Genomic DNA, 8,213 nt, shown 5'->3' with positions numbered 1-8,213 from the left:
CCCTCTGGCGGTCCTTCGGTCATCAGCTTTTCGACATCCATCTTCCCCCAGTGCACCTTTGCGCGGGCGAAGGCCATTCGCGCATCTTCTATACAAACCGACTGCTTGATGACGTCAAGTCGAGGGCAAGCGCTTACAAGCCGCTTCACGAGCCCGAAGTAGCTGCTTGGAATCGGCTCGACAGGCCATAGCCGGATAACCAGATATTTCATGGCTAGTTCCGCCGCCTTATGCAGTTCGATCAGCTGTTTCAGTTGATCGGCAAAAGGCACCGGATAATTCGGCGCCAAATACTGCGACCGGAAGAGCTTATCTACGGTGTTCCTTTCTTTGGCTTGGTAGAATTGGGCGGCATCGGATATGCTGCAAGGCAGCTCGGCAAATACCCCTGGAGAAATCCGAATTCAAAATTAGAAACATAATTTTCTCCTCAAATACTTGCTTTACATGGAAAAAGCCTTACCCACTGCGATCTTCCTTGCCTCTTGGATCCCCTGCAGGGCGCTTTGGGTTTCCCCCCGGGCATCGCTCGTGGCCTGATGCGCCTTGGTGAGTTTGGATTCTTTCTCCGTTAAACTCTGCTCCAAGGTCTCGCATTTCTTCACGGCCTCTTGCAGCTCCTGCTCAGCTTTAATAACCCTGGCCTCGTGCTTCTCATGAAGAGCCTGCTCAGTGGTTGCCTTTTTCTCGGCCTCGGCCACAGCCTTCTTAAGAGCCTCGACTTCGGTCATCATCCCTAGCACAAATCATGAAACATATTTCATCATACTGAAAATTCATTCGCAATAAATGCGAACAAGACTTGCGCATACCTTGTTTATCTCCCAACTGCATTTTCAACTGGCCAAGTTCTTCTTTGGCCCGCTCCAGACTTTGATTCAGTTCGGAGACCTCCGCAGTATGAGAGGCAGCAGCCGCTACAGAAGCCTGCTTATAACAGAAGAGAAATAGATGTCATCCAGTGAGTCTTCCTGCGAACATAAATTTGATCCTCTGTCCGGTTCTTTCTTTCATCGAACAGTGTATCAGGGGCTACTATCCATACCATGACCCTCTTCGAAACCTCATAAAACATACCTCAAAACCTTTTATAAGGCTGATACAGGCTTCATTCAGTCCACTCTCGGCAGACTGAATCTTCTCAATCACCGCACCCATAAGGGCACGGTGTTCATCGACGATGGAGGCGCTCTTCAGCGCCACCAACAAAGCATCCGACACCTCTGGTTGGACAGAGGTTGCCGGTGGAACAGGCATGCCCCCTCGAGCTGAGAAAGGCTGCATGCTTGATTCTGGAGCCGTATTGGTCTCCGGAATTGCATCCGGCTCAGTGCCGAATTCAATATGGCCCCCGCCATCAGCTCCCATGGGAATTCTCTCCCCCATGTGTCCGGCCCTTGAAGTTTGACCTCCAGGCACTGCCTTCACGGTCTTTTCCTCTCCTCCTTGGCCGGGGTCCCCTTGGGACGAAGCCTCGGTGTTATTCACCTGTTTGGAGGAAGGGGCCTTCGGGGGCGTCCCGCTCTCCGTAGCATCCGAACTCAGCGAATCCTCTGATGAGGATTGTTTGGTACGGGACCTCGCCGGACTACAAAAATATGGCTCAGGTTAAAATATTATGCCATGATGAGTCCGGACGCATAAACGTACTCAGATTCAATATACTCACGAATTCACCAGGGGCTGGGCCCTGGGATCCCACGCCGGGCCGCTGTCGGCGGCGGCAGTGGACTCCTCCGGAAGAGGAGCTTTTCCCCTTTTAGGCGACTCGGCCTCCAAATGTGCGGAGGCCATCCTCTTCTTTCTTCCCCCCGCTGGGGATTCATCTTCCTCCTCCTCCTCGTCCTCTTCGGAGGCGGAACGGGCATCAGAGCCTTCGGATATTGTGTCCGAAGTGCCACGGCGACGAAGGCCGCCCCGGGTCTTTTTTGCCTCCTTCTCGGCCATCTTCTTCGGCACCTTGTAAGGCGCCGGGACCAGCATCTTCGTCAGAAGTGGGACAGCCGGTTCTTCGGGCAGCGGGGCTGGACAATGTATCCGCTCCGCCTTCTTCGTCCAGCCCTAGGAAAGTTGTAGAAAACACATTAAGCGCTTCCCTTGGGGTATGCGGATAACAAGTATGATGACTTACCGAACTTGCAGGGTGGGACAGTTGGTACCCGCGGTCTTCGGCGGAGTCCGGCCATGATTTGCTAGACTTGAAGAGCACCTTCCAGATGTCCTTGTGCGAGGAGCCAAAAAGCTCTTGCAGGTTCTGATGCTTGGCCGGATCGAATTCCCATAGATTGCAAGTCCGGTGTTGACAAGGCAGGATCCGGCGAACTAACATCACCTGGACTACACTGACAAGTTCAATGTTCTTGTCTCCCATGTCTTTAATGCGCGTCTGGAGCGCCGACAATTCGTCGGACGAAGACCAGCTCAGGCCCTTCTTGACCCAGGATGTAAGCCGCAGAGGGGCACCGGATCGAAACTCGGGAGTAGCGGTCCATTCCGTGCCGCGCGGCTCGATGATGTAAAACCACTGTCGTTGCCACTCCTTGACGGAATCGTTAAAGGTGCCCGTTGGCCATGTGACATTGGGCATCTTGCTCACCATAGCACCCCCGCACTCAGCGTGCTCGCCGCCCACTACCTTGGGCTTCACATTAAAAATCTTTAGCCATAAGCCGAAGTGTGGCGAGATGCGGAGAAAAGCCTCGCACACGACAATGAATGTCGAGATGTTGAGGAAGGAATTAGGGGACAGATCGTGGAGATCAATCCCATAATAATACATGATGTCGCGAACGAATGGGTGGAGGGGAAACCCTAGCCCGCGGACAAAGTGAGGGAGGAATACAACCCTCTCGTGGGGTTCTAGAGTAGGGACGATCTGTCCCGCCGTCGGGAGACGATGGCTGATTTTCTTGGCCAGATACCCGGCCTCCCGAAGCTTTTTGATATCCTTCTCCCGGACGGTAGAGGCCATCCACTTGCCTCCTGCTCTGGATCCGGACATTTTTGGAAGGCCTTTTGTGGGTAGAGAATATGAACGCTTGGGCGCTGGAGCTTGGGCGGAGGGGAATGAATCGGGAAGTAGAAAGCGTGGGTGCGAAAGGGAGTCCTTATCCCCTTATAAAGGTAGGAGGGATTCTGCGCCTCCCCACTTGCCTGGTAAAACCACTTATTCCCCAAGCGCCATAATTGATGGCGCGGTTGGGTTACCCACACCCGTACTGATGAGAATCCCGTGATAAGGGGACATGATCTCTGCTTCGACAAGACGTGCCAAGGAAACCGCCTCACGATATGTGCAGTGGCTGGTTGTGAAAAATGGTTCGAATAATGACCAGGCCATGGTGTGATGTCATGCTGCAGAATGCGTCAACGGATTAGATTTGTGGGAATATTATTCTCTCTATGGTGGTATGTGGAATTTGTTTTGCAGAGCTAGACACTATCCTTGTGTTCAAAATCTTCTATGGAGTATTCGGAGCAGGAACCCGCCTTGCAATGCCGAAGACAATCTGCGCGCCAGACTCATCGTCATTGAAGCCTGATTCAGGGGCTACTGAGGGAGTCCTGGATTAGGGGCTCCTCGGACATCCGGACTATATCCATCGGCCGGACTGTTGGACTATGAAGATACAAGTTTGAGGACTTCGTCCCGTGTCCGGATGGGACTCTCCTTGGCGTGGAAAGAAAGCTTGGCGATACGGATATGTAGATCTCTTCCCTTGTAACCAACTCTGTGTAACCCTAGCCCCCTCCGGTCTCTATATAAACCGGAGGGTTTAGTCCGTAGGACAACAACAATCATACCATAGGCTAGCTTATAGGGTTTAGCCTCTACGATCTCGTGGTAGATCAACTCTTGTAATACTCATATCATCAAGATCAATCAAGCAGGAAGTAGGGTATTACCTCCATCGAGAGGGCCCGAACCTGGGTAAACATTGTGTCCCCCACCTCCTGTTACTATCCGCCTTAGACGCATAGTTCGGGACCCCCTACCCGAGATCCGCCGGTTTTGACACCGACAGGGAGTCCTACTCCTACCAGGAGGAGGACTCCCCCTCCTTGGCGCCCCCAAGGGCCGGCCGGCCTCCCCCTTGCTCCTTTATATACGGGGGCAGGGGGCACCCTAGAACACACAAGTTGATTGTTCCAAGCCATGTGCGGTGCCCCCCTCCACCATAATCCACCTCGATCATATCGTAGCGGTGCTTAGGCGAAGCCCTGCGTCAGTAGCAACATCATCACCGTCATCACCCCGTCGTGCTGACGGAACTCTCCCGTGAAGCTCTGCTGGATCGGAGTTCGTGGGACGTCATCGAGCCGAACGTGTGCTGAACTCGGAGGTGCCGTGCGTTTGGTACTTGGATCGGTCGGATCGTGAAGACGTACGACTACATCAACCGCGTTCTCATAACGCTTCCGCTTATGGTCTACGAGGGTACGTGGACGACACTCTCCCCTCTCGTTTCTATGCATCACCATGATCTTGCGTGTGCGTAGGATTTTTTTGAAATTACTACGTTCCCCAACACATCTAACCAGAGGCTAGATGATTTATTTATTACTAAACCGGAACAAAAAGCAAGGAACAAAAATAAAATTGGGTTGCCTCCCAACAAGCGCTAACGTCTAACGCCCCTAGCTAGGCATGATGATTTCAATGATGCTCACCTGAAAGATAAAGAATTGAAACATAAAGAGAGCATCATGAAGAATATGACTAGCACATTTAAGTCTAACCCACTTCCTATGCATAGGGATTTTGTGAGCAAACAACTTATGGGAACAATAATCAACTAGCATAGGAAGGCAAAACAAGCATAACTTCAAAACTTTAAGCACATAGAGAGGAAACTTGATATTATTGCAATTCCTACAGGCATATATTCCTCCCTCATAATAATTTTCAGTAGCATCATGAATGAATTCAACAATATAACCAGCACCTAAAGCATTCTTTTCATGATCTACAAGCATAGAAAATTTACTACTCTCTACATAAGCAAAATTCTTCTCAATCGGAATAGTGGGAGTATCATAAGAGACTCGAATACTATAAATTGTTTCCACGTTAAAAGAGTAGTGTTCAGAAAAAGGGTAATCATAATCATGAAAAGTTTGATAAATATAATCATCACTACTCTTTATAGCATAAGTACCATCACAATAATCATCATAGGTAGCAACTTTGTTCTCATCATAATCAATTGAAACCTCTTCCAAGATAGTGGAATCATTACTAAATAAAGTCATGACCTCTCCAAATCCACTTTCATAATTGTCACAATAAGATTCAACACCCTCCAAAATAGTGGGATCATTACTTCCTAAAGTTACCGCACAATACATAAAAATTAAAAATTCAACACCTTTATGTAATTGGCAATATAAGGATTTTCAATGCAATTTACCGCACAATACATAAAAATTTCTTCTAGATCAAAATCAAGAACTTTATCAAGGACAAATTCTAGCATATCCTTAGTTATACGTTTCATTTCTTCATAACCCAAAAGCAAACTAAGTTCATTATGATGTGCAAGGGAAATCAAGTCATCACAATTCTTGGACACGATACAATCATGAAACAATCTGCATTGGGTATTTAGATGATCACGTTCATTGCAAAGTTCACAAGGATGGCAAAGAAATTTTAAATTTTCAGCACAAGCATCTAGCCTCTCTTGTAGCCATTTAGTTTCTAAATACTTATGCCTCTTGCAAAATCTATCTTCCCTATTTGGTGTGTGTCGGTGTCAAAACCGACGGATCTCGGGTAGGGGGTCCCGAACTGTGCGTCTAGGATCGATAATAACAGGAGACGGGGGACACGATGTTTACCCAGGTTCGGGCCCTCTCTATGGAGGTAATACCCTACTTCCTGCTTTATTGATATTAATGAATATGAGTGTTACAAGAGTTGATCTACCACGAGATCGTAATGGCTAAACCCTAGGAGTCTAGCCTATGTGAATATGGTAATGAGTCTGTCCCTATCCGGACTATGCTCTCCGGTTTATATAGGCACCGGAGAGATCTACGGTTACAGGGGGTCGGATACATAAGAGGGAATCTTCATAGTCGGTCGCCTAGCTTGCCTTCCACGCCAAGGAGAGTCCAATCCGGACACGGGTATAGTCTTCGGCCTTCATATCTTCACAGCCCATCAGTCCGGCCCATGGATAACAGGCCAGACGCCCGAGGACCCCTTAGTCCAGGACTCCCTCAGTGTGTACTTGCAAACTCTATGTACTCCACAAAAATTGACATGCTTATAAGAGACATTTTCATCATGACTAGTGCAATCATCATTAGTACTATGGATATTCAAAGAGTTCATACTAATAACATTGCAATCATGCTCATCATTCAAAGATTTAGTGCCAAACATTCTAATGCATTCTTCCACTAGCAATTGAGCACAATTATCGGAATCCTTATTCTCATGAAAGATATTAGAAAGATGAAGCATATGAGGCAACCTCAATTCCATTTTTTTGTAGTTTTCTTTTATAAACTAAACAAGTGATAAAATAAGAAACTAAAAGATTTGATTGCAAGATCTAAATATATACCTTAAAGCACTCACCTCCCCGGCAACGGCGCCAGAAAAGAGCTTGATGTCTACTACGCAACCTTCTCCTTGTAGACGTTGTTGGGCCTCCAAGTGCAGAGGTTTGTAGGACAGTAGCAAATTTCCCTCAAGTGGATGACCTAAGGTTTATCAATCCGTGGGAGGCGTAGGATGAAGATGGTCTCTCTCAAGCAACCCTGCAACCAAATAACAAAGAGTCTCTTGTGTCCCCAACACACCCAATACAATGGTAAATTGTATAGGTGCACTAGTTCGGCGAAGAGATGGTGATACAAGTGCAATATGGATGGTAGATATAGGTTTTTGTAATCCGAAAATATAAAAACAGCAAGGTAACTAATGATAAAAGTGAGCACAAACGGTATTGCAATGCTAGGAAACAAGGCCTAGGGTTCATACTTTCACTAGTGCAAGTTCTCTCAACAATAATAACATAATTGGATCATATAACTATCCCTCAACATGCAACAAAGAGTCACTCCAAATTCACTAATAGCGGAGAACAAACAAAGAGATTATTGTAGGGTACGAAACCACCTCAAAGTTATCCTTTCTGATCAATCTATTCAAGAGTCTGTAGTAAAATAACACGAAGCTATTCTTTCTATTCGATCTATCATAGAGTTCATACTAGAATAACACCTTAAGACACAAATCAACCAAAACCCTAATGTCACCTGGATACTCCAATGTCACCTCAAGTATTCATGGGTATGATTATACGATATGCATCACACAATCTCAGATTCATCTATTCAACCAACACAAAGAACTTCAAAGAGTGCCCCAAAGTTTCTACCGGAGAGTCAAGACGAAAACATGTGCAAACCCCTATGCATAAGTTCACAATGTTACGGAACCTGCAAGTTGATCACCAAAACATACATCAAGTGGATCACGTGAATATCCCATTGTCACCATAGATAAGCACATGCAAGACATACATCAAGTGTTCTCAAATCCTTAAAGACTCAATCCGATAAGATAACTTCAAAGGGAAAACTCAATCCATTACAAGAGAGTAGAGGGGGAGAAACATCATAAGGTCCAACTATAATAGCAAAGCTCGCGATACATCAAGATCGTACCACCTCAAGAACACGAGAGAGAGAGAGATGAAACACATAGCTACTGGTACATACCCTCAGCCCCGAGGGTGAACTACTCCCTCCTCGTCATGGAGAGCGCCAGGATGATGAAGATGGCCACCGGTGAGGGATCCCCCCTCCGGAAGGGTGCCGAAACAGGGTCCCGATTGGTTTTTGGTGGCTACAAAGGCTTGCGGCGGCGGAACTCCCGATCTAGGTTATTTTCTAGAGGTTTCTGTATATATAAGAGGTTTTGGTGTCGGGAACAAGTCAGGGGGTCTCCGGGCTGTCCACGAGGTAGGGGGTGCGCCTCCCACCCTCGTGGGCAGCCCGGGACTCTTCTGGCCCAACTCTTTTACTCTATGGCCTTCTTCTGGTCCAAAAATGATCTCCGTCAAGTTTCAGGTCAATTGGACTCCGTTTGGTTTTCCTTTTCTGCGATACTCAAAAACAAGGAAAAAACAGAAACTGGCACTGGGCTCTAGGTTAATATGTTAGTCCCAAAAATTATATAAAATAGCATATAAATG

Source organism: Aegilops tauschii, chromosome 1 (genome assembly GCF_002575655.3).
Source record: "Aegilops tauschii subsp. strangulata cultivar AL8/78 chromosome 1, Aet v6.0, whole genome shotgun sequence".
Lineage (NCBI taxonomy): Eukaryota > Viridiplantae > Streptophyta > Magnoliopsida > Poales > Poaceae > Aegilops > Aegilops tauschii.
Note: the sequence above shows the minus strand (reverse complement) of the source record.